Source organism: Alexandromys fortis, unplaced genomic scaffold (assembly GCF_014885135.2).
Source record: "Alexandromys fortis isolate MF-2015 unplaced genomic scaffold, M_Fortis_MF-2015_v1.1 scaffold_5, whole genome shotgun sequence".
NCBI classification, from domain to species: domain Eukaryota; kingdom Metazoa; phylum Chordata; class Mammalia; order Rodentia; family Cricetidae; genus Alexandromys; species Alexandromys fortis.
Genome location: NW_026067924.1, coordinates 27,020,795 through 27,031,312, shown reverse-complemented (window position 1 = coordinate 27,031,312; position 10,518 = coordinate 27,020,795). Strand labels below are relative to the sequence as shown.

Here is a 10,518-nt window from a genome sequence, read left to right as displayed (position 1 = left end):
ATTGTTAGAATAAAGAAAGCATACACACACACACACACACACACACACACATAAAACACTCAACAAAATCTTTAGGTTTGAGGAGCTACTCTATCATTTTAGATTTCTTAATCATCATCTTGCATGAATAAAATAATAATTTTAACAAGAATAGTTGTGATTTATCATAGCTGCCAAAATTAAAGAGACGGAATTATTCCACTTTTAGAATGTGCATCCAAGTTCATAGCTAGGCATAGATCTCTTTAATATTTAGCCTATATCATCGTCCCTAAGAGGAGAAGACCCAGACAAAGGGAGGCATGTTGGTAACATATTTTTAGTCAACCCAAGTTCTTTGAATTAATTTTCCTACTTGGAGCTTATTTCTAATATTCATCAAGTTAGTTAACATGTTGTAATCTTTTTTATTTAAAAATATCCCATCTTATGGGCCGTAGAGATGGCTCAGCAGTGAAGAGCATTTGATGCTCCTAGAGAGGACTCTGGTTCACTTCCCAACACTCATATAGCAGCTTGCATCCATAACTCCAGATTCAGTGCTTATGACACCCTCTTCTGGCCTCTGAGGGCTCTATGCACCCGTGCGATACACTTATATACATGTGGGCAAACTATCATATATATAAAATAAAAATAAATAAATCCTTTTTAACCCCATCTAAACTGCATTATTGGTTTTTTGTTTTGTTTAAAAAGTATAGGAGGAACCACTTTTAGAACATGGCATTCCTTAGTAGAATTCCAGCTCATCAACCCTCAATAAAAATTCAACCGTTACAACTTGTAGCATTCTAACATATATTGCAGATATCATAAGAACGAGGTAAACATGAAATATATTAAATTGTAGCTATCTGATACAAGAAAAAGAAGAGTGGAAATACTAACTCCTTGGATTTAATATGAGACCACATTTATCACTAACATCCTTTGAGAAAAGAATATAAACACCATTGTAAAAGCATTTTCAAGATAAACTTTCAAAGAAATGCAAATGTGAGTATAAGTACTGAGGAAAATGGAATCTTCACTCAGTGTAAAGGCTACAGTCAAGGGCCAGCTTGTAGTGATTTCTGATAACTTGGTGTATAACTGGGAGGAAGCTTGAAACCTTAAGAGCTGAGTTCTGGCTTATGTGTTGTCTTTCAACCACTAGGTACAGTTACTTCCTGGCTGAAATCTAAGACCTCCCTCAAATTATTTGTGTTTTGAGGGGTGGAATGGAGAATACACAACACTTCATAACAGTGTGTTCCAAACAGTGATATCAGTTATTTAAAAAATTGGCATTAACTGCAGGATCCTAAATATTTCCATCATATGATGGAAAGAGGAAGAATGGGACAACTTGCAAGTATCCCCAGGAAATGCCACCCCTTTGGCCTGTGCAAGAGACATGGGAAGCAGTCGATTGCCCAACAGTGAGCACCACCATGGGCATAAATTGCAGGTCTAGTGCTACGACTCATGGTGTCTAAGGCACTGTTTTCTCAGGAGCAATCCAAACTTTCCTAAAGATAATTATCTCCTTTAAAATAAAGTCTCCCATTGAATTCGTTCTACCCCTTAGCACTAGCATAGAGATTTGCTCACTGATTTTAATTATGTGGTCTGGAGGGTTTGTGCATGTGTGTGCAGGAGGATGAAGAGGGTGTCAGAGTTGCTGGAGCTAGGATTACAGACAGTTTGGAGATACTTTATGTGGGTCCTGGGAATCAAACTTGGGTCCTCTGGAAGATGGATGCTCTTAGCCACTGAGCCAACTCCCCAGCCCTGAGAATCACTTATTAAGTCAACAGGCAATTCCTATGGAGGAGCGCCAGGGATCCAGATATGTCTATAGCAGGAAGAGATGTTTCTGATGCTGCAAATGGGATTTTAAGACACTAGGGCTTCTCCAAAGAGACATCACAGAAAATACTTTTTTTAATAGCTGACCATCATCTCGCAAGATCCTTGTCAGAGTGAGTGTGATGCAGGAGGGAGATGAGAAGGAGGCAGGGAGTCCCTGAATCCAGTCAAGGAAAAGAGAGCTGCTGAAACTATCTAAAGTGAACCCTGCCACATGCTGAGAAGCAGAGGTCAGGAAAATATAATCTTCAAGAAATGGGAAAAAACAAAGAGACATTAAGGGGAAGAATAAAAGTCTGTGACATTTACTATTTGGAGCAGACAGGTAGCTACATCAGAATTTCACACCCACCCATATTGAGACATATATGACCTACCACTGACCTACAGAAACCCAACCCACTCCAGAAGTAGCCAGTCATGGAATTTGGTGTACATGAATAAACCCTGAAAGAGTAAATAGCAAAAGATTTTTCTCACTTTGGTCTCCACAAAAGCATTCCAACCCTACTTTAGGCTTCCCTGCATTTTAGCTACTGGGTTGGTGACTTGGAAGCAGCTCAGAAACACCCCATCTGAAGTTTCTGTAAGAAAGAAACACACATAGGTCATATTTATCTTTTAGTCATCCCGAAAGCAAATGCAGTCAAACAAATCAAAAAGAATATGGGTAGAATATAAAGAGGACAGGCAGGTATCTTAGCCACCTTGGCTGTTCCTTATCCACCTGATTTATCTCAAAACTGCCCCCAGATCTCTTTGATCATTGCACCCTTTGTTTGCAAGTCTTCTGTCTTCTGTATCCACACCCTTCGAGTCTCACTCCTAAAATCCAAATAGAACTCAAAAGCATCTTTATCTGCTTCCAAAACATGTTGCTTTCCTATTGGGGAGATAAGCGATTTAAGGTTCCCTGCCTGGTTCTCAGTCAAAAAGCCAATGTCTGTTCATTTGTGAGTCTTTCCACAGGACTGAATCTCATGATAAAGTCCATGAGGACACAGAAACGCTGCTCATCCACCTCCAGCACAAGATTTCACAACAATGTATAATATCAAGTTACTGAATTTAAGATTTCTTTGAATTTTGTTTTTTGCCCAGGAAAGGATTTGAAAATCTCTGACGATCGCTTCCTTTTGATTTCTGTGATCCTCTTTGTACCTGTATATATCTATCATGTCACTATTGATTTTGTGATGTCTTGTCCCTCACAAATGTCAGGCTAAGTTGCTTTTCTAAAAGATGCATAGCTCATATTTTTTCCCATATAATTTCCTTTTCACAGGATGGTTCTTACCAATAAATTTAAATGCTTTTTGTATAGTGTTTACCATATTTGATGAGCCATAAATAGTAAATACATAGTATATCAATTCCCAGAATAGAATAGTTACAGTATTTTGATGAAATCCTATTTTTAGATTATAAATTTCAAGATGAGTCTATAGTATCTTGTTTAAAAAAATTAAAAAGACAACTGAAATTTAAATAGAGTAGACTTTTTTTATTTAGGGAAACTTCTATGATCGTTTTCAAGAGGCCATTCTAGAAAATGACCTAATTGGCCCAAAAGATAATAAATATCACTTTCTAATAGCAACCAAAGGAAATTTAGAAAATGTCTTTCTTTTTATGTACTACCGGTTGGCTGTTGTAACCGCATTTTCCGGCCAAAGTCTTAGCATTCAGAAAAACCTATTTCTCCATCACTCTTATTGAGGACAGTTTTCAGAATCTACAGTCTTGTATAGGACTAGGAAATCTAGTACGCTGAACATTTTGAAGAAGAATCCCAGCTTTGAGTTTTTGCAGAGTTCATGAAGGAGTAGAGAACTCGAAGTGCTGCCTCAGGAAAGGATATGCCACCAAGAACCAACCCTTAGCTGGAGGTGGTGGGGGAGAAGCGATAAAGTGTTGTTAGGGATGACATGGGAGACTGTACAGTGGGGACTGGGGCACTTCAGTGGAGGGCTAGGGAAAAGGGTGGGGCCTGGGCGCTGTCCGTGGTCCTGAGTCATAGTTAAACATGGAAACACAACTATTTCTGGGAACAATGGGGCTCTTGTCAAACTTTTTTTGACAAAGTTTGAATCAAATAAATGATGGTGGAGAAACAAGGAAACAGAAACAAGATGACATAGATGGAGGCCACTAGAGACGTCATGGAGAGCAGAGCATTGTCCCACATCCTTTCTCCAAACCCAAGTCTGGGGAAACCGAAAATGGAGCTGTTCATTCTCCCAGCAATTTTACTTCTTTAGATTCTTTTCTCACCCACCTCCCCACACCACATTCTTGTTGCGCTTCCCTCCTACTAAACTTCTGCTCTCTTTGTTCTGGTCTATACCGGAGAGGAGTGAAGTAGCAGGCATACTGGTACTCACAGTCAGGAAGCTCCCTAAGTGTTCATGTGACAGCATGGCTATGGGGATTTACAATGATCATTCTGGATTCCCAGAGCATGTCCATGTCAGCTGACCTCCAACCAAAAGAATCACAGATGACCACATCTCAAGAAATTTAAACCAAACTATATCACCCCTGCAGGGAAGTGTACAGTCTCAAAGCCTGGAGAAAATATCACCTTATTTCCCAACCCATCATTTTCTAAATGGTTTGAGAGATGATGTACCCTTTTCAAAATAAATACAAAATGATCTGGATTCTAGTGCCTCCTTCATATGGGCACCTGATTTCTATCACCTGGAAGTCTGTGAATCAATTTAATCAAATCTTTCCCAGAGGTGCCCAGCTAATTTTCAGCACTTTTTAAGTAAAATGAACTTAAAAAAATAGTCATTCTTAGTTGAAGGTATGTACATAAAAAAGCATGATCGAATGGCAATATTGTATCAATGGATGTATATTTGTAATATTTGTAAAATAAAAATCCAAAACCTTACAATATGAATTTACATATGTTAATTTGCCTCTTCTGAGTTCTGTAAATTGCACTTTGGTGATACCTGATAAGTGAATGTTTCTCTTAAGTGAATAAAAATATCAAGTAAAGTTGTTCTTTCCTGGGTTGTCTGGCCTTTTTCATCAAGCTGTGTATTAGGGAGTCTCTGGAATAGTGTGATGTCCAGGGCTTAGTAAAGCCTCAGGAGGGTTCATCCTCTTCAAAGAAATAGAATATTTGCTCTAAAACCTTTTTCATCTAATAATAATTACGTTAGCTGTCAGAACATGCCAGAGTAACAATTACTAGCCCAGATGCTGCCTTTTTAGAGTTGATGTAATCAAACTAGTTAAATTATCATGGAACTAGGAATGAAAATACTTGTCTTCGAGTCTTGAGTCAGTGATTTATTTTACCTGGGGGATGTGGAATGAGTGACTTCATGCGTGACTTTGAACCTCAGTTTTCTCACGATTGAGTGTTGGAAACAAGACATATCTACAGTTTCACAGGATTTCCCAGGGAAATCAAAGAAGTCTGTGTTACAATGCTTTGAAGGGGCAACACATTGTAAAGACTCAATATGTTCTCAGTTCTCCACCAAGATTTTCCACAGCATATGAAATATGGCAGTGGCTGACAAGTGTACTGTCAAACGTTGATCCTAGTGGATATCAGGGCATAAGATAAGCCTAAAACTTCACTTGAGGATGTTTATAGCCTCGACTCTATCTAACTCTGCATGACTGGACATTCGGAAGTTCGATCCATCTCAATAGCACATTTTGCTGCTTTTCAGAGACATAAGCTTGGAGCCAAATATGTTCAGAAAGGGACATTTGCTATTGAAAAGAGCTTTGATTTTTCTCCCATTACCCTGGGAATAGACAAAAATTAAAAATATGCTGAACAGAGGTCTCCTATATGATCATTTGAAAGACTGAGTAACATCTTTTGTTTCATCCTTATCTTAGAATGTATCTGAGATTCTACTACACATACACAAGCCCTTTAATCCGAAGTAAGGATTTCTTCCATTTTCTTCTATCTGTTTTATATTATCAAGAGTAATGCTTAGGTAAGAGCACATGATATCCTAGAAAAAGGCAGAGATGGAGTCTGAAACAGATTATGAGAAGACTGAGTTCCTCTATTCTCAACTTAAAATCAGTATTCTAAAGAGCTTTTCATGGTGTGTGTGTGTGTGTGTGTGTGTGTGTGTGTGTGTGTGTGGTGAATGTACACATATTCAAATGAATATGTGCACACAAAAGCACTCAGATGCATGTGTAGGTCACAGGTTGATGTTGGATGTCTTCCTTGATCAAGAATCACTTTGTTTATTAAGACAGGGTCCCTTGCTGAATCTGAAACTGACCAATTTGGCTAGTCTAAGTAGCGAGCTCGCCACAGAGGTCCCTTGCTTCACCTCCTGAGGGCTGGAATTACGAGTGGGCCACCACATCCACCTGGCTTGTATGTGGATGCTGTAGATCCAAACTCCAGTCCTCATACCTGCACAGCCAGCACTTTATCCTTGGGACCATTCCCCAGCCCTGAGCTTCTCATTTTTTAGGTCTGATAGTCGGTTATCCCTAGTGGAAGGAATAATAAAAGGGTAGGATTTCTAGTAGGAAATAAAGGATACCACCTGAGGGTTAGGGATATAGTTCAACAGTACAGTTCTTGACTGGCATGTATAAGACCTTAGGTTTAATGCTCACTATACAAAAAAAAAGTCTGTGCTGGAGAAAGGGCTCAGTAGTTATGATCAGAGAACCAAGGTTCAGTTTCCAGCACTCCTGTGGCAGGTCATGACTATCTGTAGTTCTATTTTCAGGGAACCTGATGCCCTCTGCACTGAGGGTACAGGGCATACATATGATGCACAGCCATATGCGTGGGGGAAACCCTGTTCTCATATAATAAAACAGATGATAAAATAAAAAAACAATAAACACCGATATTTTTAAAGGTAAGCATGATGGTTCGCACCTGTCATCCGACACTAAAGTAGCTGAGGCAAGAGAATTGTACATTTTAGGACAGCCTGGGCTACATAGTGGCAACCTGTCTCAAAGAACAAACAAAAGAAGGATGTTCGAAAGTGTGGCTGAGAGATGTTCAAGGTAAGTTCTCAAGTGCATCAGAAGCTATCCTACTGGCATTACCAAACCTCAAGAACGCGAGCACTGGCTGGTGATAGGAACTGTTTCTCATCTGCAGCAGAGACTGGTCTCTGAACTCATTTATATTATCTCCCAAAATGTCTTTCTGCCCTGCTCCCCATCGCTTTAATATTGCTTACAGGAGAACCCTGTTACAGGGTTGGGGGCGGGGATCTATCATGCTTGGGAATGAGTGATCAGAGCCTTGGTAACATCTTTAAATGTTTTACATCCATGCCCAAAGCATTCCTCCAGCCAGTCAGGCCCCTGCCTGCCCTAGCCTAGAGCAGATATATCTTTCTTGTGGCATTTTTCTTTCTTGTTGAGATTTTTTTTTTGAAGCACGGAACATGAAGTTTATGATATATTGTCTTAGTAAAAGGTTTCAGCTAAGTGTCTGTTCCCAAGGAAAGGAACTAAAATCTACTGCTACTCTTAAAATGCGATCAGTGCACATGAAGGTTGAAGGACAAAATGACCACCGCAGAGGATGTTAAGCCCTGTGATTGATCACACCCTTGTCTACTTTGGAGCTATTAAATCAAGTTCCCATAGTCAAGTTTAACATGATGACAGAAATACACTCTTTCCAGTGAAGTACAGAAAGTCACCATCCTTTATGGAAGAGACATGCTAAAGATGAAGTGAGAAGGGGGTGAGGATGCAACTTGTTTGGCAGCGTCCTTGCCTAGCATGCTGAAGCTCTAGGTTAGACCCCACACCACAGAAACCCGTCTACTAGTGCAAGTCTGTAATCCCAGCATTTAGGAGGTAGACTCATGAGGAGGATCAGAAGTACAGTGTCACCCTTGACTGTATTTTAAACTTGGGACCAGTCTTGGCCAGAGACCTTGCTTCAAGAAGAAAGAAGATGAAGTATAAATAGAGCCAAATATGATAATGATAATGATGGCCAAGTACTGACATACGCCAAGGCAGTCATACTCATCTCCCTAGTCTTTCATTAAAAATTGCTCAACTAAACCTAAAATTGAATTCAGAAGGAACATCAGTGGTATGCCTGCACGTGAACATTTTTTGTATGTGCATATGCATGTGTGTGCATGCATGTGGAAGTCAGAAATCAACCTTGGGTGTTATTATCAGTCATTGAATACTCTGTTTTTGAGGTAGGGTCTCTCTAATCTGAAACCCTCCAAGAAAGCTAGCCTGGCTAGCCAGTGACCCCAGTGATCCACATGTGTGTCTCTCTCCCCAGTGCTAGGACTACAAGCATATGCTACCAATGCCTGGCTTTTGTTTGTATGTGGTACCAGGGACTGAATGTAGGTTGCCATGCTTACAAAACAAGCAATATACTGACTGGCTACCCCAGGCCATAACATTGGTGTTTTTAAACACAGCCCCCTTACTTGTTCAGAGCTCAGGTTGGCTATAGAATTTTGACAAATGTCTGGCCCTCGTTATTACAAAGCAAGCTTCACAAACTCTTCAACAAGAGATGGGTTTCTTCTGTGAGGAAGTGGGCTCAGGGGAAAGAATGGAAATCTGATGTCTTGCAGAACCTGTCAAATGGATTTCTAGTCATGCCAGTCGGTTCTGTGACTCTCTCAAGTTGCATTGCTCTTTCAGGGAATGCACCTGCACTTGGCAGGTAGCTCAGGTGAGTGACTTGCCTTTAGCAACAGCAATACTTAAAGATATCATAATATTTTAATGACAAGAGCCTATTAGTCCTCAAGAGGTGGCAAGTATTAGACAAGAGAAGAGGAACTTTAGCTCACAGAAAGTAATAAGTTGTCCTATAGAATAAAAAGGTGATGTAATTTTTCAAGTCTAAGAAAAAAAAAACCATGTCATGAAAATGATTGAAGAGGAATAGCATTCAGAGGAAGAGCACTTGCCGAGCATGCATAAGGAAAATGGCCAATTATGTGAAATTAATTCATAAAGAGAAGGGAGCAAAGACTTAGAACAATTATTTATAACCAAGAGAATGTGTGCATTAGTAAAGATGTCGTTAGACATTTTGACATAGTGAAGTAAGGCCAGAATACAAGACCATGGAGACAGTAAATACAGGTAGTGGGAGAGATGACTTAGAAATTAATAGTACTGGCAGCTCTTCCAGAGGTTCTGAGTTCAATTTCCAGTACCCACATGGTGGCTCACAATCATCTGTAATGAGATCTGGTGCCCTCTTCTGGCCTTCAGGTGTACATGCAGATCAAACACTGTATATGTAATAAATAAGTAGAGAGAGAGAGAGAGAGAGAGAGAGAGAGAGAGAGAGAGAGAGAGAGAGAGAGGTCACTGGAACAAAAGCAAACAGAGTAGTAGAACAGAGGAGGAGGCTGGTCAAAGGGAAGAGTGTTCAACACAGAAAGCGTGCTTAGTGTCAAGTGGGGAGTACTCAGAATAAAGCTGAGAGAATCTTACAGAGAAAATCAGGACCATCCAGGAACCAGAACAGTCAGGAGAAACCTCCAGACCTGGCCTCTGGTGTGACCTTGTTCCCACGGCTGCCCTGGACCCATCCCATCTTAAGCACAAGTCAGATGCCATTTGAAAGTCTTATAAAAGGGTCTTGGCCAGTATGCAAATCCCACCCAGACCCTGATTTGAGTTCTCATGTATCCTCGGTGCTTCCTTTGCAGCTTGTGTTTAATAACCATGTGTAAAAAAGGGAATGAATATGCACTTCTGTTGATGAAGAGGGGCACAAGGAGGTGGGCAGCATAGAAAAAAGGACTTGAGCAAAAGCAGGAAAATCTTTTCAGACACTCAGCACAAATGAAGGCATTACTACCTAGTCAATTTAGCTTCTCTTTTTTAAATTAGATGCAAATTATTTATTCAATATTAAGGTTTTTTTCACTACAATTATTTCAGTCGTGAGTGCTTCCCCTCATTATAATGCTGCAGCCATTTTCAGGGATCTTAAAGATTTCAGCTCTCCTTTACAGCTCGTAACACGGCATCACTATTGCCCGCCTTTCCTAAGTTTCTGCAGAAGCACATTGAGATAAGCAGATTTACTGACTGGCTCCATTTTAACTTTTCTAGGTTGGAAAGCTCTCCAAGACTCAGCACTAAGTCTAAAAAGGTTTCCCCATCTTTCCCTTTGAAACCATGACCTCAAACTGGAAATGCTCAGGAATGCACTCCTACCGAGCATACTCAACAATGTGCCAGACCCTAATACACACACACACACACACACACACACTTCCAAATGAAATCCCCTCCCCATGCTTCCTTTGTTTGGGCAAGTCATTGTTTGGACATAACGCCCATGCTCTCCTTACCTACTGCAGGTAATAAATCTTTCTCCTCTTTTGTGCTTCCTGAATGAACTTCTTTTGATTTTTGCACCCACTAGCGTATAGACCTACTCTATTTGGCTCCATCATCTCCCGCACCTTCAGGGGAGTCAACAACCCAAGACTGACCCAGAAGACAACAGCTTGCCCCTCTTGCCTTTGAGGAGTATATTTCTTGCTTTCAGTCTCCCCATGAGATCAAGCTAAGCTCAGTTTATCCCTGCACTCCCCTTGCCGTCTTTGCTCTGAGTGCAAGCTCTCTGCACATCTGGCTTTCTCAGGCTCCACTTCCAGCACAAGTCAGGTGGGA

General features: G+C 40.4%; 1 non-coding gene across 1 annotated transcript; it reads right to left on the bottom strand.

Moving 5' to 3' along the window:
• Window positions 1-9,802: 9,802 nt before the first annotated feature.
• On the bottom strand, window positions 9,803-9,934 carry LOC126501907 (small nucleolar RNA SNORA33). Its single transcript, XR_007591834.1, has one exon. It is a non-coding gene; the product is annotated as a small nucleolar RNA SNORA33 (small nucleolar RNA).
• Between the last annotated feature and the right edge of the window lie 584 nt (window positions 9,935-10,518).